This window comes from Carcharodon carcharias, chromosome 15 (genome assembly GCF_017639515.1).
Source record: "Carcharodon carcharias isolate sCarCar2 chromosome 15, sCarCar2.pri, whole genome shotgun sequence".
Classification (NCBI taxonomy): Eukaryota; Metazoa; Chordata; class Chondrichthyes; order Lamniformes; family Lamnidae; genus Carcharodon; species Carcharodon carcharias.
Window position 1 is genome coordinate 80,693,372 of NC_054481.1, and position 23,651 is coordinate 80,717,022.

The following is a 23,651-nucleotide window of genomic DNA, read 5'->3' on the forward strand; positions in this document are numbered from 1 at the left end:
CTGCTGCAGCTTTTCTTGCTTTTGCTGTTTCTGCTGTTGCTGTTTCAGCTGTTGATGCTGCTGTTGCTGTTCCTATTGTTACTGTTGTTGCTGCTGCTTTTGTGGCTGCTGTTATTGCTGTTCCTGCTGCTGCTGTTGTTCCAGTTGCTGCTGTTGCAGCTTTGGCTGTTATTGTTGCTCTTGCTGTTGCTGCTGATGCTGTTGCTGCTGTTCCTGCTGTTCCTGTTGCTGCTGTTGTTGCTGTTGGTGTTGTTGCTGCAGATTTGACTGTTATTGTTGCTCTTGCTGTTGCTGCTGCTGTAGCTGCACCTGTTGCTTCTGTTGCTGTTGCTGCTGCTGTAGCTGCACCTGTTGCTGGTGTTGCTGTTGCTGTGCCCGCTGCTGTTGTTGTTCCTGCTTCTGCTGTTGCTATTGCTGTTGTGATGTTGGTGCTCTTACTATTGCTGCGGTTGTTGCTGCTATTGCTTTTTCAGTTGCTATTGCTGCTGCTGTTCCTGTAGCTGCTGCTGTTGCAACTGCTGATGCTGCTGTTGCTTATCCTGTTGCTGCTGTTGCTGCTGTTGTTCCTGTTCCTGTTGCTGCTGCTGCTGCTGCTGTTCCTGGCGTTATGCTGCTGTTGCTGTTGCTGATGCTGTCGCATTTACTGCTGTTCCTATTGCTGCTGCTGTAGCTGCACCTGTTGCTGCTGTTGCTGTTGCTGTCCCTGCAGCTGTTGCTGCTCCTGCTTCTGCTGTTGCTGTTACTCTTCTGTTGTTGTTGCTGTTGCTGTTGCTGCTGTTCCTGTAGCTGCTGCTGTTGCAACTGTTGATGCTGCTGTTGCTTATCCTTTTGCTGCTGTTGCTGCTGTTGTTCCTGTTCCTGTTGCTGCTGCTGCTGCTGCTGTTCCTGCTGTTATGCTGCTGTTGCTGCTGCTGCTGTTATGCTGCTGTTGCTGTTGCTGCTGTTGCTGTTACGATTCTTTTAGCTCATGTTGCTGCTGTTGTTGCTACTGTTCCGATTGCTGCTAATGCTGTTGCTGCTGTTCCTGTTGCTGTTGTTCCTGCTGCTGTTGCTATTCCTCCTGCTGTTGCTGTTCCTGTTGCTGTTCCTGCTATTGTTGCTCCTGCTACAATTGCTGTGGTTGTTGCCCCTAATGCTGTTGCTGTTCCTGTTGCTGCTGTTGCTGCTGTCGTTGCTGTCGTTGCTTTTCCTGCTGCAGCTTTTGTTCCTCTTGCTGGTGTTGCATCTTTGGCTGTTATTGTTGCTCTTGCTGTTGCTGCTGATGCTGTTGCTGTTGCTGCTGCTGTTGCTCTTGTTGCTGTTCCTGTTGCTGTTGTTATTGCTGTTCCTGTTGTTGCAATTGCTGCTGCTGCTGTTATGCTGCTGTTGCTGTTGCTGCTGCTGCTGTTACGATTCTTTTTGCTCATGTTGCTGCTGTTGTTGCTACTGTTCCTATTGCTGCTAATGCTGTTGCTGCTGTTCCTGTTGCTGTTGTTCCTGCTGCTGTTGCTGTTCCTGCTGCTGTTGCTGTTCCTGTTGCTGTTCCTGCTGTTATTGCTGCTGCTACAAATGCCGTGGTTGTTGCTCCTAATGCTGTTGCTGTGCCTGCTGCTGCTGTTGCTGCTGCTGCTGCTGTTGTTGCTGCTGTAGAGGCTGTTCCTATTGCTGCTGTTCCCATTGCTGTTGTTCCTGTAGCTGCTGCTGTTGCTGCTGTTGTTTTGGCATGTGCTGATCCTGTTGCTGCTGTTGCTTCTGCTGTTGCTGTTCCTATTGCTGCTGTTGCTGCTGTTGTTGCTGTTCCTATTGCTCCTTTTCCTGTTGCTGCTGTTGCTGTTCTTCTTGCTGTTGTTGCTTCTGTTGTTGCTGCAGTTGCTGTTGCTGCTGATGCTGTTGCTGTTGCTGCTGCTGATGCTACTGTTCCTGTTGCAGTTTTTGCTGCTACTGCTGAAGTTTCTGCTGTTGTTGCTACTGCTATTATTGCAGTGGTTGTTGCTCCTAATGCTGTTATTGTTCCTGTTGCTGCTGTTGCTGCTGCTGATTCTGTTCTTATTGCTGCTGTTTCTGTTGCAGTTGCTTCTGGTGCTGCTGTTGTTGCAGCTGCTGCTGCTACAATCGCTGCTGTTATTTTTGGTGTTCAAGTTGCTGTTATTGCTGATGCTGTTGCTGCTGTTCCGGCTGCAGCTGCTGTTGCTGTTGCTGTTGCTGCTGCTGTTGCTGCTGCAGCTTTTCTTGCTTTTGCTGTTTCTGCTGTTGCTGTTTCAGCTGTTGATGCTGCTGTTGCTGTTCCTATTGTTACTGTTGTTGCTGCTGCTTTTGTGGCTGCTGTTATTGCTGTTCCTGTTGCTGCTGTTGTTCCAGTTGCTGCTGTTGCAGCTTTGACTGTTATTGTTGTTCTTGCTGTTGCTGCTGATGCTTTTGTTGCTGTTGCTCTTGTTCGCGTTGCTGCTGTTGATGCGGTTCGTGTTGTTGCTGTAGCTTTGACTGTTATTGTTGCTCTTACTGTTGCTGCTGATGCTGTTGCTGTTGCTGCTGCTGTTGCTCATGTTGCTGTTGCTGTTGCTGTTGCTATTTCTGTTCCTGTTGTTGCAGTTGCTGCTGCTGCTGCTATGCTGCTGTTGCTGTTGCTGCTGCTGCTGTTACGATTCTTTTTGCTCATGCTGCTGCTGTTGTTGCTGCTGTTCCTATTGCTGCTAATGCTGTTGCTGCTGTTCCTGTTGCTGTGGTTCCTGCTGATGTTGCTGTTCCTGCTGCTGTTGCTGTTCCTGTTGCTGTTCCGGCTGTTGTTGCTACTGCTACAATTGCTGCCGTTGTTGCTCCTAATGCTGTTGCTGTTCCTGTTGCTGCTGTTGCTGCTGTTGTTGCTGCTGTAGATGTTGTTCCTATTGATGTTGTTATTGTTGCTTTTCCTATTATTGCTGATGCTGTTCCTATTGTTACTGTTGTTGCTGCTGCTTTTGTGGCTGCTGTTATTGCTGTTGCTGTTGCTGCTGTTGTTCCAGTTGCTGCTGTTGCAGCTTTGGCTGTTATTGTTGCTCTTGCTGTTGCTGCTGATGCTGTTGCTGCTGTTGCTGCTGTTCCTGTTGCTGCTGTTGTTGCTGTTCGTGTTGTTGCTTCAGATTTGACTGTTATTGTTGCTCTTGCTGTTGCTGCTGCTGTAGCTGCACCTGTTGCTTCTGTTGCTGTTGCTGTTGCTGTTGCTGCTGTTCCTGTTTCTGCTGCTGTTGCTGCGCCTGTTTCTGCTTTTGCTGTTGCTGTGCCTGCTGTTGTTGCAGTTCCTGCTTCTGCTGTTGCTGTTGCTATTGTGTTTTTGCTGCTGCTGTTGCTGTTGTTGTTGCTCTTCCTGTTGATGCTATTCCTATTGCGACTGTTGTTGCTGTTGCTGTTGCTGCTCATACTGTTGCTGCTGCTATTGCTGCTGTTGCTACTCCTGTTGCTGCTTTTGCTGCTGCTGTTGCTATTGTTGCTTTTGCTGTTGTTGCTGTTCCTGTTGCTGTTGTTGCTACTGCTACAATTGCTGCTGTTGTTGCTCCTAATGCTGTTGCTGTGCCTGCTGCTGCTGTTGCTGCTGTTGCTGCTGTTGTTGCTGCTGTAGATGCTGTTCCTATTGCTGCTGTTCCCATTGCTGCTGTTCCTGTAGCTGCTGCTGTTGCTGCTGTTGTTTTTGCATGTGCTGATCCTGTTGCTGCTGATGCTTCTGCTGTTCCTGTTCCTATTGCTGCTGTTGCTGCTGTTGTTGCTGTTCCTATTGCTCCTTTTCCTGTTGCTGCTGTTGCTGTTCTTCTTGCTGTTGTTGCTTCTGTTGTTGCTGCAGTTGCTGTTGCTGCTGATGCTGTTGCTGTTGCTGCTGCTGTTGCTACTGTTCCTGTTGCAGTTTTTGCTGCTGCTGCTGAAGTTCCTGCTGTTGTTGCTACTGCTATTATTGCAGTGGTTGTTGCTCCTAATGCTGTTATTGTTCCTGTTGCTGCTGTTGCTGCTGCTGATTCTGTTCTTATTGCTGCTGTTTCTGTTGCAGTTGCTTCTGGTGCTGCTGTTGTTGCAGCTGCTGCTGCTACAATCGCTGCTGCTGTTTTTGGTGTTCAAGTTGCTGTTATTGCTGATGCTGTTGCTGCTCCTGCTGCAGCTCCAGTTGCTGTTGCTGTTGCTGCTGCTGTTGCTGCTGCAGCTTTTCTTGCTTTTGCTGTTTCTGCTGTTGCTGTTTCAGCTGTTGATGCTGCTGTTGCTGTTCCTATTGTTACTGTTGTTGCTGCTGCTGCTGTGGCTGCTGTTATTGCTGTTCCTGCTGCTGCTGTTGTTCCAGTTGCTGCTGTTGCAGCTTTGACTGTTATTGTTGCTCTTACTGTTGCTGCTGATGCTGTTGCTGTTGCTGCTGCTGTTGCTCATGTTGCTGTTGCTATTTCTGTTCCTGTTGTTGCAGTTGCTGCTGCTGCTATGCTGCTGTTGCTGTTGCTGCTGCTGCTGTTACGATTCTTTTTGCTCATGCTGCTGCTGTTGTTGCTGCTGTTCCTATTGCTGCTAATGCTGTTGTTGCTGTTCCTGTTGCTGTGGTTCCTGCTGCTGTTGCTGTTCCTGCTGCTGTTGCTGTTTCTGTTGCTGTTCCGGCTGTTGTTGCTACTGCTACAATTGCTGCAGTTGTTGATCCTAATGCTGTTGCTGTTCCTGTTGCTGCTGTTGCTGCTGTTGTTGCTGCTGTAGATGTTGTTCCTATTGATGCTGTTATTGTTGCTTTTCCTATTATTGCTGATGCTGTTCCTATTGTTACTGTTGTTGCTGCTGCTTTTGTGGCTGCTGTTATTGCTGTTCCTGTTGCTGCTGTTGTTCCAGTTGCTGCTGTTGCAGCTTTGGCTGTTATTGTTGCTCTGGCTGTTGCTGCTGTTGCTGTTGCTGATGCTGTTGCTGTTACTGCTGTTCCTCTTGCTGCTGCTGTAGCTGCACCTGTTGCTGCTGTTGCTGTTGCTGTCCCTGCTGCTGTTGCTGTTCCTGCTTCTGCTGTTGCTGTTGCTGTTGTGTTGTCGTTGCTGTTGCTGTTGCTGTTGCTGCTGTTCCTGTTTCTGCTGCTGTTGCTGCGCCTGTATCTGCTTTTGCTGTTGCTGTGCCTGCTGTTGTTGCAGTTCCCGCTTCTGCTGTTGCTGTTGCTATTGTGTTTTTGCTGCTGCTGTTGCTGTTGTTGTTGCTCTTCCTGTTGATGCTATTCCTGTTGCGACTGCTGTTGCTACTCCTGTTGCTGCTTTTGCTGCTGCTGTTGCTATTGTTGCTTTTGCTGTTGTTGCTGTTCCTGTTGCTGTTGTTGCTACTGCTACAATTGCTGCTGTTGTTGCTCCTAATGCTGTTGCTGTTCCTGTTGCTGCTGTTGCTGCTGTTGTTGCTGCTGTAGATGTTGTTCCTATTGATGCTGTTATTGTTGCTTTTCCTATTATTGCTGATGCTGTCACTGTTGCTGTTGCTGCTGTTGCTGTCGCCGCTGCGGTTGCTCTTGTTGCTGCTGTTGCTGCTGCTGTTGCAGCTGCTGCTGCTACAATTGATGCTGCTGTTTTTGCTGTTCCTATTGTTATTATTGCTGATGTTATTGCTGCTGTTGTTACTGTGCCTGTTGCTGCTGTTCCAGCAGCAGCTGCTGCTGCTGTTGTTCTTGCTGCTGATGTTGCTGTTGCTATTTCTGCTGTTAATGCTGCTGCTGTGGTTCCACTTGCTGCTGTTGCTCCTGCTGTTGTTGCTGTTGCTGTGCCTGCTGGTGTTGCTGTTCCTGTTGCTGTTCCGGCTGTTGTTGCTACTGCTACAATTGCTGCAGTTGTTGCTCCTAATGCTGTTGCTGTTCCTGTTGCTGCTGTTGCTGCTGTTGTTGCTGCTGTAGATGTTGTTCCTATTGATGCTGTTATTGTTGCTTTTCCTATTATTGCTGATGCTGTCACTGTTGCTGTTCCTGTTGCTGCTGTTGCCACTGCTGTTGCTGCTGTTGTTACTTTTTCAGTTGCTGTTGTTCCTGCTGCTGCTGTTGTTGCTGCTGTTGCTGCTGCTGTTGCTGCCGCTGTGATTCTGTTGCTGCTGTTATTGTTGCTATTACTATTGTTGCGGTTGTTGCTGCTACTGCTGTTGCTGTTCCTGTTGCTTCTGTTGCTGCTGCGGTTGCTGTTTTTGCTCTTGCTGTTGCTTCTGCTGTTTGCTGTTGCTGCTACTGTTGATGTTGCAGTTGCTGCTGCTGTTGCAGCTGATGCTGTTTCAGCTGCTATTGCTGTTGCTGATCCTGTTGCTGCTGTTGCTGCTGTTGTTGCTGTTGATGCCGTTCCTGTTGCTGCTGCCACTGCAGCTGTTGTTGCTGATCCTATTGATACTGTTCCTGTTGTGTTGCTGCTGCTGTTCCTGCTGTGGTTGCTAATCCTGTTGCTGCTGTTCCTGTTGTGCTGTTGCTGTTCCTGCTGTGGTTGTTATTCCTGTTGCCCCTGTTCCTGTTGATGCTTTTGCTCATGTGGCAGCTATTGCTGCTGTTGCTGCTACTGCTGTTGCTGCTGCTACCATTGCTGATGTTCCTGTTGCTGCTGTTGTTGCTGCCTCTGCTCCTGCTGTTGCTACTGGCGCTGTTGCTGCTGCTGGTGTTGTTGCTACTGCTTTTGCTTCTCTTGCTACTGACGCTGCTGCTGATGTTGCTGATATTGCAGTTACTACTGTTGTTGCTGCTGCTGCTCCTGCTGTTGCTACTGTCGCTGTTGCTGTTGCTGTTGCTGCTGTTGTTGCTGCAAATGCTGTTGCTTCTGCTGCTGTTGCTGATATTCCTGTTACTGCTTTTATTTCTCCAGATGCTCCTGCTGTTGCTACTTTTGCTGTTCCTACTGTTACTGTTTTTGCTGTTCCTTTTGCTGCTGTTGCTCCTGCTGTTGCTACTCTTGCTCTTGCTGTTGCTGCTGTTGCTGCTAGTGTTGCTGCTGTAGTTGTCTCTGTTACTATTGCTGCGGTTGTTGCTGCTACTGCTATTGCTGTTCCTGTTGCTGCTGCTGTTGATGTTTTTGCTCTTGCTGTTGCTTCATCTGCTTGCTGTTGCTGCTACTGTTGATGTTGCAATTGCTGCTGCTGTTGCAGCTGATGCTGTTTCAGCTGCTATTGCTGTTGCTGATCCTGTTGCTGCTGTTGCTGCTGTTGTTGCTGTTGATGCCGTTTCTGTTGCTGCTGCCACTGCTCCTGTTGTTGCTGATCCTATTGATACTGTTCCTGTTGCTGTTGCTGTTGCTGTTCCTGCTGCGGTTGCTAATCCTATTGCTGCTGTTCCTGTTGTGCTGTTGCTGTTGCTGCTGCTGTTCCTCCTGAGGTTGATATTCCCGTTGCTCCTGTTCCTGTTGCTTCTGTTGCTCATGTGGCTGCTATTGCTGCTGTTGCTGCTACTGCTGTTGCTGCTGCTACCATTGCTGATGTTCCTGTTGCTGCTGTTGTTGCTGCCTCTGCTCCTGCTGTTGCTACTGGCGCTGTTGCTGTTGCTGCTGTTGTTACTGCTGCTATTGCTTCTCTTGCTACTAATGCTGCTGCTGATATTCCTGTTACTGTTCTTGCTGCTGAAGCTCCTGCTGTTGCTACTGTCGCTGTTGCTGTTGCTGTTGTTGCTGATGCTGTTGTTGTTGCTGCTAAAGCTTTGCTGCTGCTGCTGTTGCTAATATTCCTGTTACTGCTGTTGTTACTGCCACTGCTCCTGTTGTTCTTACTGTTGCTGTTGCTGTTGCTGCTGCTGTTGCTGTTCCTTTTGCTGCTGTTGGTGCTTTTGCTGCTGTTGCTGTTGCTGCTACTGCTGTTACGATTCTTTTTGCTGATGATGCTGCTGTTGTTGCTGCTGTTTCTATTGCTGCTAATGCTGTTGCTGCTGTTCCTGTTGCTGTTGTTGCGGCTGCTGTTGTTGTTCCTGTTGCTGTTGCTGTTCCTGATCCTGTTCCTGCTGTTGTTGCGACTGCTACAATTGCTGCGGCTGTTGCTCCTAATGCTGTTGCTGTTCCTGTTGCTGCTGTTGCTGCTGCTGTTGCTGCTGTAGATGCTGTTCCTATTGCTGCTGTTCCCGTTGCTGCGGCTATTGCTGCTGTTCCTGTAGCTGCTGCTGTTGCTACTGTTGCTTTTGCTGTAGCTGATCCTGTTGCTGCTGTTCCTGTTCCTATTGCTACTTTACCTGTTGCTGCTGTTGATGTTCTTTATGCTGTTGTTGCTTCTGTTGTTGCTGCAGTTGCTGTTGCTGCTTATCCTGTTGCTGCTGTTCCTGCTGCTGCTGCTGTTGCTGCGCCTGTTGCAGCTTTTGCTGTTGCTGTGCCTCCTGTTGTTGCAGTTCCTGCTTCTGCTGTTGCTTTTGCTGTTGTGTTTTTGCTGCTGCTGTTGCTGCTGTTGTTGCTATTCCTGTAGCTGCTTTCCCTGTTGAGAGAGCTGTTCCTTTTGCTGCTGCTGTTGCTGCTCATACTGTTGCAGCTGCTATTGCTGCTGTTGGTGCTGCTGATGCTGTTGTTGCTTTTGCTGTTGTTGCTGTTCCTGTTGCTGCTGTTGCCGCTGCTGTTGCTGCTGTTGTTACTGTTACAGTTGCTGTTGTTCCTGCTGTTCCTGCTGCTGCTGCTGTTGCTGCACCTGTTGCTTCTTTTGCTGTTGCTGTGCCTGCTGTTGTTGCAGTTCCTGCTTCTGCTGTTGCTGTTGCTGTTGTGTTTTTGTTGCTGCTGTTCCTTTTGCTGTTGTTGCTGCTGCTGTTGCTGTTCCTGCTGCTGTTGCTGATGTTCCTGCTGTTGTTGCTACTGCTACTATTGCAGCGGTTGTTGCTCCTAATGCTGTGGCTGTTCCTGTTGCTGCTGTTGATTCTGTTCCTATTGCTGCTGTTTCTGTTGCTGTTGCTGCTGGTGCTGCTGCTGTTGCAGCGGCTGCTGCTACAATCGCTGCTCCTGTTTTTGCTGTTCATGTTGCTGTTATTTCTGATGCTATTGCTACTGTTGTTACTGTTCCTTTTGCTGCTATTGCTGCTGCGGTTGCTGTTTTTGCTCTTGCTGTTGTTGCTGCTGCTTGCTGTTGCTGCTACTGTTGATGTTGTAGTTGCTGCTGCTGCTTGCTGTTGCTGCTACTTTTGATGTTGTAGTTGCTGCTGTTGTTGCTGTTGATGCTGTTCCTGTTGCTGCTACCGCTGCTTTCCTGCTGCGGTTGCTAATCCTGTTGCTGCTGTTCCTGTTGCTGCTGTTGCTCGTGTGGCTGCTATTTCTGCTGTTGCTGCTATTGCTGTTGCTGCTGCTACCATTGCTGATGTTCCTGTTGCTGCTGTTGTTGCTGCCTCTGCTCCTGCTGTTGCTAGTGGCGCTGTTGCTGTTGCTGCTGTTGTTGCTGCTGCTATTGCTTCTCTTGCTACTGAAGCTGCTGCTGATGTTGCTGATATTGCAGTTACTACTGTTGTTGCTGCTGCTGCTGCTACTGCTGTTGCTACTGTCGCTGTTGCTGTTGCTGCTGTTGCTGATGGTGTTGTTGTTGCTGCTAAAGCATTGCTGCTGCTGCTGTTGCTGATATTCCTCTAACTGCTGTTCCTGTTATTGCTATTGCTAGTGGCGCTGTTGCTGTTGCTGCTGTTGTTGCTGCTGCTATTGCTTCTCTTGCTACTGAAGCAGCTGCTGATGTTGCTGGTATTCTTGTCACTACTGTTGTTGCTACTGCTGCTGCTACTGCTGTTGCTACTGTCGCTGTTGCTGTTGCTGCTGTTGCTGATGCTGTTGTTGTTGCTGCTAAAGCGTTGCTGCTGTTGCGGTAGCTGATATTCCTGTAACTGCTGTTGTTACTGCCACTGCTCCTGTTGTTGTTACTGTTGCTGTTGCTGTTGAAGCTGTTGCTGCTGCTGTTGCTGTTCCTTTTGCTGCTGTTGCTGCTTTTGCTGCTGTTGCTGTTGCTGCTGCTGCTGTTACGATTCTTTTTGCTCATGTTGCTGCTGTTGTTGCTGCTGTTCCTATTGCTGCTAATGCTGCTGCTGCTGTTCCTGTTGCTGTTGTTGCTGCTGCTGTTGCTGTTCCTGCTGCTGCTGCTGTTCCTGATCCTGTTCCTGCTGTTGTTGCTACTGCTACAATTGCTGCGGCTGTTGCTCCTAATGCTGTTGCTGTTCCTTTTGCTGCTGTTGCTGCTGCTGTTGCTGCTGTAGATGCTGTTCCTATTGCTGCTGTTCCCGTTGCTGCTGCTGTTGCTGCTGTTCCTGTAGCTGCTGCTGTTGCTACTGTTGCTTTTGCTGTTGCTGATCCTGTTGCTGCTGTTGCTGCTGCTGTTGCTGTTCCTATTGCTGCTGTTGCTGCTGCTGCTGTTCCTGTTCCTATTGCTACTTTTCCTGTTGCTGCTGTTGATGTTCTTTATGCTGTTGTTGCTTCTGTTGTTGCTGCAGTTGCTGTTGCTGTTGTTCCTGTTGCTATTGCTGCTGATCCTGTTGCTGCTGTTCCTGCTGCTGCTGCTGTTGCTGTGCCTGTTGCTGCTTTTGCTGTTGCTGTGCCTGCTGTTGTTGCAGTTCCTGCTTCTTCTGTTGCTGTTGCTGTTGTGTTTTTGCTGCTGCTGTTGCTGCTGTTGTTGCTATTCCTGTAGCTGCTTTCCCTGTTGCAAGAGCTGTTGCTTTTGCTGCTGCTGTTGCTGCTCATACTGTTGCTGCTGCTGTTGCTGTTGTTGCTGTTGCTGTTGTTGCCGTTCCTGTTGCTGCTGTTGCCACTGCTGTCGTTACTGTTCCAGTTGCTGTTGATCCTGCTGTTCCTGCTGCTGCTGCTGTTGCTGCACCTGTTGCTTCTTTTGTTGTTGCTGTGCCTGCTGTTGTTGCAGTTCCTGCTTCTGCTGTTGCTGTTGCTGTTGTGTTTTTGTTGCTGTTGTTGTTGCTGTTCCTGTAGCTACTATTCCTGTTGCGACTGCTGTTGCTTTTGCTGCTGCTGTTGCTGCTCATACTGTTGCAGCTGCCATTGCTGCAGTTGCTGCTCCTGTTGCTGCTGTTGCTGCTGTTGTTGTCTCTGTTACTATTGCTGCGGTTGTTGCTGCTACTGCCATTGCTGTTCCTGTTGCTGCTGTTGCTGCTACTGTTGATGTTGCAGTGCTGCTGCTGTTGCTGCTGATGCTGTTTCAGCTGCTATTGCTGTTGCTGATCCTGTTGCTGCTGTTGCTGCTGTTGATGCTGTTCCTGTTGCAGCTGCTGCTGCTGCTATTGTTGCTGATTCTATTGATACTCTTCCTCTTGTGTTGCTGTTGCTGTTCCTGCTGCGGTTGATATTCCTGTTGCTCCTGTTCCTGTTGCTGCTGTTGCTCATGTGGCTGCTATTGCTGCTGTTGCTGCTACTGCTGTTGCTGCTGTTGTTGCTGCCTCTGCTCCTGCTGTTGCTACTGGTGCTGTTGCTGTTGTTGCTGTTGTTGCTACTGCTTTTGCTTCTCTTGCTACTGATGCTGCTGCTGATGTTGCTGATATTCCTGTTACTACTGTTGTTGCTGCTGCTGCTCCTGCTGTTGCTACTGTCACTATTGCTGTTGCTGATGCTGTTGTTGTTGTTGCTGCTAAAGCTTTACTGCAACTGCTCCTGTTGTTGTTACTGTTGCTGTTGCTGTTGCTGCTGCTGTTGCTGTTCCTTTTGCTGCTGTTGCTGCTTTTGCTACTGTTGCTGTGCTGCTGCTGCTGTTGTGATCCTTTTCGCTGATATTGCTGCTGTTGTTGCTGCTGTTCCTATTGCTGCTAATGCTGTTGCTGCTGTTCCTGTTGCTGTTGTTGCTGCTGCTGTTGCTGTTCCTGCTGCTCTTGCTGTCCCTGTTGCTGTTCCTGCTGTTGTTGCTACTGCTACAATTGCTGCGGTTGTTGCACCTAATGCTGTTGCTGTTCCTGTTGCTGTTCCTATTGCTGCTGTTGCTGCTTTTGCTGCTGTTGCTGTTGCTGCTGCTGCTGTTGTGATTCTTTTCGCTGATGTTGCTGCTGTTGTTGCTGCTGTTCCTATTGCTGCTAATGCTGTTGCTGCTGTTCCTGTTGCTGTTCTTGCTGCTGCTGTTGCTGTTCCTGCTGCTCTTGCTCTTCCTGTTGCTGTTCCTGATGTTGTTGCTACTGCTACAATTGCTGCGGTTCTTGGTCCTAATGCTGTTGCTGTTCCTGTTGCTGCTGTTCCTGCTGTAGATGGGGTTCCTATTGCTGCTATTATTGTTGCTTTTCCTGTTGCTGCTGATGCTGTAGTTGCTGCTGTTGCTCTTGTTGCTGCTGTTGCTGCTGCTGTTGCAGCTGCTGCTGCTACGATTGCTGCTGCTATTTTTGCTGTTCCTGTTGTTATTATTGCTGATGTTATTGCTGCTGTTGTTACTGTTCCTGTTGCTCCTGTTCCAGCTGCAGCTGCTGTTGCTGTTCCTGCTGTTGTTGCTACTGCTACAATTGCTGCAGTTGTTGCTCCTAATGCTGTTGCTGTTCCAGTTGCTGCTAATGCTGTTGCTGCTGATCCTGTTGCCGCTGTTGCTGCTGCTGTTGCTGTTCCTATTGCTGCTGTTGCTGCTGCTGCTGTTCCTGTTCCTATTGCTACTTTTCCTGTTGCTGCTGTTGATGTTCTTTATGCTGTTGTTGCTTCTGTTGTTGCTGCAGTTGCTGTTGCTGCAGTTGCTGTTGCTGCTGCTGCTGTTGTGATTCTTTTTGCTGATGTTGCTGCTGTTGTTGCTGCTGTTCCTATTGCTGCTAATGCTTTTGCTGCTGTTCCTGTTGCTGTTGTTGCTGCTGCTGTTGATGTTCCTGCTGCTCTTGCTGTCACTGTTGCTGTTCCTGCTGTTGTTGCTACTGCTACAGTTGCTGCGGTTGTTGCTCCTAATGCTGTTGCTGTTCCTGTTGCTGCTGTTGCTGCTGCTGTTGCTGCTGTAGATGCTGTTCCTATTGCTGCTGTTGCTGTTGCTGCTGCTGTTGCTGCTGTTCCTATAGTTGCTGCTGTTGCTACTGTTGCTTTTGCTGTTGCGGATCCTGCTGCTGTTGTTGCTTCTCCTATTGCTGCTGTTGCTGCTGTTGTTCCTGTTCCTATTGCTACTTTTCCTGTTGCTGCTGTTGCTGTTCTTTTTGCTGTTGTTGCTTCTGTTGTTGCTGCAGTTGCTGTTGCTGCTGTTCCTGTTGCTGTTGCTGCTGTTGTTGCGGCTGTTCCAGTTGCTGCTAATGCTGTTGCTGCTGTTCCTGTTGCTGTTGTTGCTGCTGCTGTTGCTGTTCCTGCTGCTGTTGCTGATGTTCCTGCTGTTGTTGCTACTTCTACTATTGCAGCGGTTGTTGCTCCTTATGCTTTTGCTGTTCCTGTTGCTGCTGTTGCTGTTCCTATTGCTGCTGTTGCGGCTGTTGTTCCTGTTCATATTGCTACTTTTCCTGTTGCTGCTGTTGCTGCTTTTTTTGCTGTAGTTGCTTCTGTTGTTGCTGCTGCTGCTGTTGCTGCTCTTCCAGTTGCTGCTAATGCTGTTGCTGCTGTTGATTCTGTTCCTATTGCTGCTGTTTCTGTTGCTGCTGGTGCTGGTGCTGCTGCAGTTGCAGCTGCTGCTGCTATGATCGCTGCTGCTGTGTTTGCTGTTCATGTTGCTGTTATTGCTGATGCTATTGCTGCTGTTGTTACTGTTCCTGTTGCTGCTTTGCCGGTTGCAGCTGCTGTTACTGTTGCTGTTGCTGCTGCTGTTGCTGTTGCTGCTGCTCTCGCTATTGCTGTTTCTGCTGTTACTGCTGCTGCTGTGGTTCCTCTTGTTGCTGTTGTTGCTGCTGTTGCTGTTCCTGTTGCTGTTGCTGCTGCTGTTGCTGTTGCTGTTTATGCTGTTGATGCTGCTGTTGCTGTTCCTATTGTTGCTGTTGTTGCTGCTGCTGCTGTTGCTGCTGATGTTGCTGTTCCTGTTGCTGCTGTTGCAGCTTTGGCTGTTACTGTTGCTCTTGCTGTTGCTGCTGATGCTGTTGCTGTTGCTGCTGTTCCTGTTGCTGCTGTTGTTGCTGTTCCTGTTGTTGCTTCTGCTATTACTGCTGTTATGCTGCTTTTGCTGTTCCTGCTGCTGTTCCTGCTGCTGTTGCTGTTCCTGCTGTTGTTTCTACTGCTACAATTGCAGTGGTTGTTGCTCCTAATGCTGTTGCTGTTCCTGTTGCTGCTGTTACTGCTGTTGCTGCTGTTGTTGCTGCTGTAGATGCTGTTCCTATTGCTGCTGTTCCCATTGCTGCTGCTGTTGCTGCTTTCCCTGTAGCTGCTGCTGTTGCTGCTTTTGTTTTTGCTGTTGCTGATCCTGTTGCTGCTGTTGCTGCTGCTGTTGCTGTTCCTATTGCTGCTGTTGCTGCTGTTGTTCCTGTTCCTATTGCTACATTTCCTGTTGTTGCTGTTGCTGTTCTTTTTGCTGTTGTTGTTTCTGTTCTAGCTGTTGTTGCTACTGTTGCTGAAGTTCCTGCTGTTGTTGCTACTGCTATTATTGCAGCGGATGTTGCTCCTAATGCTGTTGCTGTTCCTGTAGCTGCTGTTGATTCTGTTCCTATTGCTGCTGTTTCTGTTGCAGTTGCTGCTGGTGTTGCTGCTGTTGCAGCTGCTGCTGTTGCTGTTGCTGCTGCTGTTGCTGCTGTTCCTTTTCCTGTTGTTGCTGCTGCTGTTGCTGTTGTTGCTGCTGTTGCTGAAGTTCCTGCTGTTGTTGCTACTGCTGTTATTGCATCGGTTGTTGCTCCTAATGCTGTTGCTGTTCCTGTTGCTGCTGTTGCTGCTCTTGATTCTGTTCCTATTGCTGCTGTTTCTGTTGCAGTTGCTGCTGGTGCTGCTGCTGTTGCAGCTGATGCTGCTACAATCACTGCTGCTGTTTTTGGTGTTCATGTTGCTGTTATTGCTGATGCTGTTGCTGCTGTTCCTGCTGCAGCTGCTGTTGCTGTTGCTGTTGCTGCTGCTGTTGCTGCTGCTGCTTTTCTTGCTGTTGCTGTTTCTGCTGTTGCTGTTTCAGCTGTTGATGCTGCTGTTGCTGTTCCTATTGTTACTGTTGTTGCTGCTGCTTTTGTGGCTGCTGTTATTTCTGTTCCTGTTGCTGCTGTTGTTCCAGTTGCTGCTGTTGCAGCTTTGGCTGTTATTGTTGCTCTTGCTGTTGCTGCTGATGCTGTTGCTGCTGTTGCTGCTGTTCCTGTTGCTGCTGTTGTTGCTGTTCGTGTTGTTGCTGCAGCTTTGACTGTTATTGTTGCTCTTGCTGTTGCTGATGCTGCAGCTGCACCTGTTCCTGCTGTTGCTGTTGCTGCTGCTTTAGCTGCACCTGTTGCTGCTGTTGCTGTTGCTGTGCTTGCTGCTGTTGCTGTTCCTGCTTCTGCTGTTGCTGTTGCTGTTGTGTTGTTGTTGCTGTTACTACTGCTGCGGTTGTTGCTGCTTTTGCTTTTTCAGCTGCTATTGCTGCTGCTGTTCCTGTAGCTGCTGCTGTTGCAACTGTTGATGCTGCTGTTGCTTATCCTGTTGCTGCTGTTGCTGCTGTTGTTCCTGTTCCTGTTGCTGCTGCTGTTGCTGCACCTGTTGCTGCATTTGCTGTTGCTGTGCCTGCTGTTGTTGCAGTTTATGCTTCTGCTGTTGCTGTTGCTGTTGTGTTTTTGTTGCTGCTGTTGCTGTTGTTGTTGCTGTTCCTGTTTCTGCTATTCCTGTTGCGACTGCTTTTGCTGTTGCTGTTGCTGTTGCTGCTCATACTGTTGCTGCTGCTATTGCTGCTGTTGCTACTCCTGTTGCTGCTTTTGCTGCTGCTGTTGCTATTGTTGCTGTTGCTGTTGTTGCTGTTCCTCTTGCCGCTGTTGCCGCTGCTGTTGCTACTGTTGGTACTGTTCCAGTTGCTGTTGTTCCTGCTGCTGCTGTTGTTGCTGCTGTTGCTGTTGCTGCCGCTGTGATTCTGTTGCTGCTGTTGTTGTTGCTATTACTATTTTTGCGGTTGTTGCTGCTACTGCTGTTGCTGTTCCTGTTGCTGCTGTTGCTGCTGCTGTTGATGTTTTTACTCTTGCTGTTGCTGCTGCCTCTTGCTGTTGCTGCTCCTGTTGATGTTGCAGTTGCTGCTGCTGTTGCTGCTGATGCTGTTTCAGCTGCTATTGCTGTTGCTGATCCTGTTGCTGCTGTTGCTGCTGTTGTTGCTGTTGATGCTGTTCCTGTTGCTGCTGCCACTGCTGCTGTTGTTGCTGATCCTATTGATACTGTTCCAGTTGTTGTTGCTGTTGCTGTTCCTGCTGCGGTTTCTAATCCTGTTGCTGCTGTTCCTGTTGTGCTGTTGCTGTTGCTGCTGCTGTTCCTCCTGAGGTTGATATTCCTGTTGCTCCTGTTCCTGTTGCTTCTGTTGCTCATGTGGCTGCTATTGCTGCTGTTGCTGCTACTGCTGTTGCTGCTGCTACCATTGCTGATGTTCCTGTTGCTGCTGTTGTTGTTGCCTCTGTTCCTGCTGTTGCTACTGGCGCTGTTGCTGTTGCTGCTGTTGTTACTGCTGCTATTGCTTCTCTTGCTACTAATGCTGCTGCTGATATTCCTGTTACTGTTCTTGCTGCTGAAGCTCCTGCTGTTGCTACTGTCGCTGTTGCTGTTGCTGCTGCTGCTGATGCTGTTGTTGTTGTTGCTGCTAAAGCTTTGCTGCTGCTGCTGTTGCTAATATTCCTGTTACTGCTGTTGTTACTGCCACTGCTCCTGTTGTTGTTACTGCTGCTGTTGTTGTTGCAGCTGTTGCTGCTGCTGTTGCTGTTCCTTTTGCTGCTGTTGGTGCTTTTGCTGCTGTTGCTGTTGCTGCTACTGCTGTTACGATTGTTTTTGCTAATGATGCTGCTGTTGTTGCTGCTGTTCCTATTGCTGCTAATGCTGTTGCTGCTGTTCCTGTTGCTGTTGTTGCTGCTGCTGTTGTTGTTCCTGCTGCTGTTGCTGTTCCTGATCCTGTTCCTGCTGTTGTTGCGACTGCTACAAATGCTGTGGTTGTTGCTCCTAATGCTGTTGCTGTTCCTTTTGCTGCTGTTGCTGCTGCTGTTGCTGCTGTAGATGCTGTTCCTATTGCTGCTGTTGCTGTTGCTGCTGCTGTTGCTGCTGTTCCTATAGCTGCTGCTGTTGCTACTGTTGCTTCTGCTGTTGCGGATCCTGCTGCTGCTCTTGCTGTTCCTATTGCTGCTGTTGCTGCTGTTGTTCCTGTTCCTATTGCTACTTTTCCTGTTGCTGCTGTTGCTTTTCTTTTTGCTGTTGTTGCTTCTGTTGTTGCTGCAGTTGCTGTTAATGCTGTTCCTGTTGCTGTTGCTGCTGCTGTTGCTGCTGTTCCTGTTGCTGTTGTTGCTGCTGCTGTTGCAGTTCCTGCTGCTGTTGCTGATGTTCCTGCTGTTGTTGCTACTTCTACTATTGCAGCGGTTGTTGCTCCTAATGCTGTTGCTGTTCCTGTTGCTGCTGTTCCTGCTGCTGCTGCTGTTGCTGCACCTGTTGCTTCTTTTGCTGTTGCTGTGCCTACTGTTGTTGCAGCTCCTGCTTCTGCTGTTGCTGTTGCTGTTGTGTTTTTGTTGCTGCTGTTCCGATAGCTGCTGCTGTTGCTTTTGCTGTTGCTGATCCTGTTGCTGCTGTTGCTGTTCCTATTGCTGCTGCTGCTGTTGTTCCTGTTCCTATTGCTACTTTTCCTGTTGCTGCTGTTGCTGTTCTTTTTGCTGTTATTTCTTCTGTTGTTGCTGCAGTTGCTGCTGTTGATGCCATTCCTTTGCAGCTGTTCCCGTTGCTTCTGCTGTTGCTGCTGTTGTTACTGTTCCAGTTGCTGTTGTTCCTGTTGCAGTTGCTGCTGCTCCTGTTTGTGCTGCTGTTGCTGCTGTTCCAGTTGCAGCTAATGCTGTTGCCGCTGTTCCTGTTGCTGTTGTGTTGCTGCTGCTGTTGCTGTTCCTGCTGCTGTTGCTGATGTTCCTGCTGTTGTTGCTACTTCTACTATTGCAGCGGTTGTTGCTCCTAATGCTGTTGCTGCTGTTGCTGCTGTTGATTCTGTTCCTATTGCTGCTGCTTCTGTTGCTGCTGGTGCTGGTGCTGCTGCTGTTGCAGCTGCTGCTGCTATGATCGCTGCTGCTGTGTTTCCTGTTCATGTTGCTGTTATTGCTGATGCTATTGCTGCTGTTGTTACTATTCCTGTTTCTGCTCTTCCGGCTGCAGATGCTGTTGCTGTTGCTGTTGCTGCTGCTGTTGCTGTTGCTGCTGCTCTCGCTGTTGCTGTTTCTGCTGTTACTGCTGCTGCTGTGGTTCCTCTTGTTGCTGTTGTTGCTGCTGTTGCTGCTGTTGCTGTTCCTGTAGCTGTTGCTGCTGCTGTTGCTGTTGCTGTTTCTGCTGTTGATGCTGCTGTTGCTGTTCCTATTGTTGCTGTTGTTGCTACTGCTGCTGTTGCTGCTGTTGTTGCTGTTCCTGTTGCTGCTGTTAAAGCTTTGGCTGTTATTGTTGCTCTTGCTGTTGCTGCTGATGCTGTTGCTGTTGCTGCTGTTCCTGTTGCTGCTGTTGTTGCTGTTCCTGTTGTTGCTGCTGCTATTACTGCTGTTATGCTGCTGTTGCTGTTGCTGCTGCTGTTGCTGCTGTTGCTCTTCCTGTTGCTGATGCTACTGCTACTATTGCTGCGGTTGTTGCTCCTAATGCTGTTGCTGTTCCTCTTGCTGCTGTTGCTGCTGCTGTTGCTGCTGTTGATGCCATTCCTTTGCAGCTGTTCCCGTTGCTTCTGCTGTTGTTACTGTTCCAGTTGCTGTTGTTCCTGCTGTTCCTGCTGCTGCTGCTGTTGCTGCACCTGTTGCTACTTTTGCTGTTGCTGTGCCTGCTGTTGTTGCAGTTCCTGCTTCTGCTGTTGCTGTTGCTGTTGTGTTTTTGTTGCTGCTGTTGCTGTTGTTGTTGCTGTTCCTGTAGCTGATCCTGTTGCTGCTGTTGATGCTGTTCCTGTTGCAGCTGCTGCTGCTGCTGTTGCTGCTGATCCTATTGATACTCTTCCTGTTGTGTTGCTGTTGCTGTTCCTGCTGCAGTTGATATTCCTGTTGCTCCTGTTCCTGTTGCTGCTGTTGCTCATGTGGCAGCTATTGCTGCTGTTGCTGCTACTGCTGTTGCTGCTGCTACCATTGCTGATGTTCCTGTTGCTGCTGTTGTTGCTGCCTCTGCTCCTGCTGTTGCTACTGGTGCTGTTGCTGTTGCTGGTGTTGCTACTGCTTTTGCTTCTCTTGCTACTGATGCTGCTGCTGATGTTGCTGATATTCCTATTACTACTGTTGTTGCTGCTGCTGCTCCTGCTGTTGCTACTGGTGCTGTTGCTATTGCTGATGCTGTTGTTGTTGTTGCTGCTAAAGCTTTACTGCCACTGCTCCTGTTGTTGTTACTGTTGCTGTTGCTGTTGCAGCTGTTGCTGCTGCTGTTGCTGTTCCTTTTGCTGCTGTTGCTGCTTTTGCTGCTGTTGCTGTTGCTGCTGCTGCTGTTGTGATTCATTTTGCTGATGTTGCTCTTCCTGTAGCTGATGCTACTGCTACTATTGCTGCGGTTGTTGCTCCTAATGCTGTTGCTGTTCCTCTTGCTGCTGTTGCTGCTGTTGATGCTATTCCTATTGCATCTGTTCCCGTTGCTTCTGCTGTTGCTGCTGTTCCTTTAGCTGCTTCTGTTGCAACTGTTGATTTTGCTGTTGCTGATCCTGTTGCTGCTATTGCTGCTGTTGTTCTTGTTCCTGTTGTTGCTGCTGCTGCTGCTGTTCTTGCTGTTATGCTGCTGTTGCTGCTGCTGTTGTTGTTGCTGCTGTTCCTGTTGCTGCTGTTGCTGTATTTGCTGTTCTTGTTGCTGTTGTTGCTGTTGCAGCTGCTGTTGTTGCTGCTGTTGCTGTTGCTGCTTTCGTTCTACTGTTGCTGTTGCTCCTGCTGCTGATGTTGCAGTTGCTCCTGCTGCTGATGTTGCTGTTGCTGATCGTGTTGTTGCTCTTGCTCCTGCTGTTGGTGCTGTTGCTGTTGCTGTTAATGCTGTTGCTTCTGCTGCTGTTGCTGATATTCCTGTTACTACTGCTGTTGCTGCTGTTGCTCCTGCTGTTGCTACTGTCGCCATTGCTGTTGCTGTTGCTGTTGCTGCTATTGTTGCTGCAAATGCTGTTGCTTCTGCTGCTGTTGCTGATATTCCTGTTACTGCTTTTATTTCTCCAGATGCTCCTGCTGTTGCTACTTTTGCTGTTCCTACTGTTGCTGTTTTTGCTGTTCCTTTTGCTGCTGTTGCTCCTGCTGTTGCTACTCTGGCTCTTGCTGCTGTTGCTGCTGTTGCTGCTACTGTTGCTGCTGTTGTTGTCTCTGTTACTATTGCTGCTGTTGTTGCTGCTACTGCTGTTGCTGTTCCTGTTGCTGCTGTTGCTGCTGCTGTTGATGTTTTTGCTCTTGCTGTTGCTTCGACTGCTTGCTGTTGCTGCTACTGTTGATGTTGCAGTTGCTGCTGCTGTTGCAGCTGATGCTGTTTCAGCTGCTATTGCTGTTGCTGACCCTGTTGCTGCTGTTGCTGCTGTTGTTGCTGTTGATGCTGTTCCTGTTGCTGCTGCCGCTGCTGCTGTTGTTGCTGATCCTATTGATACTGTTCCTGTTGTGTTGCTGCTGCTGCTCCTGCTGTGCTGTTGCTGTTCCTGCTGCGGTTGTTATTCCTGTTGCCCCTGTTCCTGTTGCTGCTGTTGCTCATGTGGCTGCTATTGCTGCTGTTGCTGCTACTGCTGTTGCTGCTGCTACCATTGCTGATGTTCCTGTTGCTGCTGTTGTTGCTGCCTCTGCTCCTGCTGTTGCTACTGGTGCTGTTGCTGTTGTTGGTGTTGTTGCTACTGCTTTTGCTTGTGTTGCTACTGATGCTGCTGCTGATGTTGCTGATATTCCTGTTACTACTGTTGTTGCTGCTGCTGCTCCTGCTGTTGCTACTGGTGCTGTTGCTGTTGCTGATGCTGTTGTTGTTGTTGCTGCTAAAGCTTTACTGCCACTGCTCCTGTTGTTGTTACTGTTGCTGTTGCTGTTGCAGCTGTTGCTGCTGCTGTTGCTGTTCCTTTTGCTGCTGTTGCTGCTTTTGCTGCTGTTGCTGTTGCTGCTGCTGCTGTTGTGATTCATTTTGCTGATGTTGCTCTTCCTGTTGCTGATGCTACTGCTACTATTGCTGCGGTTGTTGCTCCTAATGCTGTTGCTGTTCCTCTTGCTGATGTTGCTGCTGCTGTTGCTGCTGTTGATGCTATTCCTATTGCATCTGTTCCCGTTGCTTCTGCTGTTGCTGCTGTTCCTTTAGCTGCTTCTGTTGCAACTGTTGATTTTGCTGTTGCTGATCCTGTTGCTGCTGTTGCTGCTGTTGTTCTTGTTCCTGTTGTTGCTGCTGCTGCTGCTGTTCCTGCTGTTATGCTGCTGTTGCTGTTGCTGCTGCTGTTGTTGTTGCTGCTGTTCCTGTTGCTGCTGTTGCTGCATTTGCTGTTCTTGTTGCTGTTGTTGCTGTTGCAGCTGCTGTTGTTGCTGCTGTTGCTGTTGCTGCTTTCGTTCTACTGTTGCTGTTGCTCCTGCTGCTGATGTTGCTTTTGCTCCTGCTGCTGATGTTGCTGTTGCTGATCGTGTTGTTGCTCTTGCTCCTGCTGTTGCTGTTCCTGTTGCTGCTGTTGCTGTTGCTGTTAATGCTGTTGCTTCTGCTGCTGTTTCTGATATTCCTGTTACTGCTTTTATTTCTTCGGATGCTCCTGCTGTTGCTACTTTTGCTCTTGCTGCTGTTGCTGCTGTTGCTGCTAGTGTTGCTGCTGTAGTTGTCTCTGTTACTATTGCTGCGGTTGTTGCTGCTACTGCTATTGCTGTTCCTGTTGCTGCTGTTGCTGCTGCTGTTGATGTTTTTGCTCTTGCTGTTGCTTCATCTGCTTGCTGTTGCTGCTACTGTTGATGTTGCAATTGCTGCTGCTGTTGCAGCTGATGCTGTTTCAGCTGCTATTGCTGTTGCTGATCCTGTTGCTGCTGTTGCTGCTGTTGTTGCTGTTGATGCTGTTCCTGTTGCTGCTGCTGTTGTTGCTGATCCTATTGATACTGTTCCTGTTGTGTTGCTGCTGCTGTTCCTGCTGTGGTTGCTAATCCTGTTGCTGCTGCTCCTGTTGTGCTGTTGCTGTTCCTGCTGCAGTTGTTATTCCTGTTGCCCCTGTTCCTGTTGCTGCTTTTGCTCATGTGGCAGCTATTGCTGCTGTTGCTGCTACTGCTGTTGCTGCTGCTACCATTGCTGATGTTCCTGTTGCTGCTGTTGTTGCTGCCTCTGCTCCTGCTGTTGCTACTGGTGCTGTTGCTGTTGCTGGTGTTGTTGCTACTGCTTTTGCTTCTCTTGCTACTGACGCTGCTGCTGATGTTGCTGATATTGCAGTTACTACTGTTGTTGCTGCTGCTGCTCCTGCTGTTGCTACTGTCGCTGTTGCTGTTGCTGTTGCTGCTGTTGTTGCTGCAAATGCTGTTGCTTCTGCTGCTGTTGCTGATATTCCTGTTACTGCTTTTATTTCTCCAGATGCTCCTGCTGTTGCTACTTTTGCTGTTCCTACTGTTGCTGTTTTTGCTGTTCCTTTTGCTGCTGTTGCTCCTGCTGTTGCTACTCTTGCTCTTGCTCTTGCTGCTGTTGCTGCTACTGTTACTGCTGTTGTTGTCTCTGTTACTATTGCAGTGGTTGTTGCTGCTACTGCTATTGCTGTTCCTGTTGCTGCTGCTGTTGATGTTTTTGCTCTTGCTGTTGCTTCGTCTGCTTGCTGTTGCTGCTACTGTTGATGTTGCAGTTGCTGCTGCTGTTGCAGCTGATGCTGTTTCAGCTGCTATTGCTGTTGCTGATCCTGTTGCTGCTGTTGCTGCTGTTGTTGCTGTTGATGCCGTTCCTGTTGCTGCTGCCGCTGCTCCTGTTGTTGCTGATCCTATTGATACTGTTCCTGTTGTGTTGCTGCTGCTATTCCTGCTGCGGTTGCTAATCCTATTGCTGCTGTTCCTGTTGTGCTGTTGCTGTTCCTGCTGCGGTTGTTATTCCTGTTGCCCCTGTTCCTGTTGCTGCTGTTGCTCATGTGGCAGCTATTGCTGCTGTTGCTGCTACTGCTGTTGCTGCTGCTACCATTGCTGATGTTCCTGTTGCTGCTGTTGTTGCTGCCTCTGCTCCTGCTGTTGCTACTGGCGCTGTTGCTGTTGCTGGTGTTGTTGCTACTGCTTTTGCTTCTCTTGCTACTGATGCTGCTGCTGATGTTGCTGATATTGCAGTTACTACTGTTGTTGCTGCTGCTGCTCCTGCTGTTGCTACTGTCGCTGTTGCTGTTGCTGATGCTGTTGTTGTTGCTGCTAAAGCTTTGCTGCTGCTGCTGTTGCTGATATTCCTGTTACTGCTGTTGTTACCGCCACTGCTCCTGTTGTTGTTACTGTTGATGTTGCTGTTGCAGCTGTTGCTGGGGCTGTTGCTGTTCCTTTTGTGCTGTTGCTGCTTTTGCTGCTGTTGCTGTTGCTGCTGCTACTGTTACGATTCTTTTTGCTGATGTTGCTGCTGTTGTTGCTGCTGTTCCTATTGCTGCTAATGCTGTTGCTGCTGTTCCTGTTGCTGTTGTTTCTGCTGCTGTTGCTGTTCCTGCTGCTCTTGCTGTCCCTGTTGCTGTTCCTGTTGTTGTTGCTACTGCTACAATTGCTGCGGTTGTTGCTCCTAGTGCTGTTGCTGTTCCTGTTGCTGCTGTTGCTGCTGCTGTTGCTGCTGTAGATGCTGTTCCTACTGCTGCTGTTCCCATTGCTGCTGCTGTTGCTGCTGTTCCTATAGCTGATGCTGTTGCTTTTGCTGTTGCTGATCCTGTTG

At 49.1% G+C, this 23,651-nt stretch overlaps 1 pseudogene; it reads right to left on the reverse strand.

Moving 5' to 3' along the window:
- The window catches only part of LOC121288417, an 83,695-nt pseudogene that overhangs the window by 13,104 nt on the left and 46,940 nt on the right, over window positions 1–23,651 (reverse strand).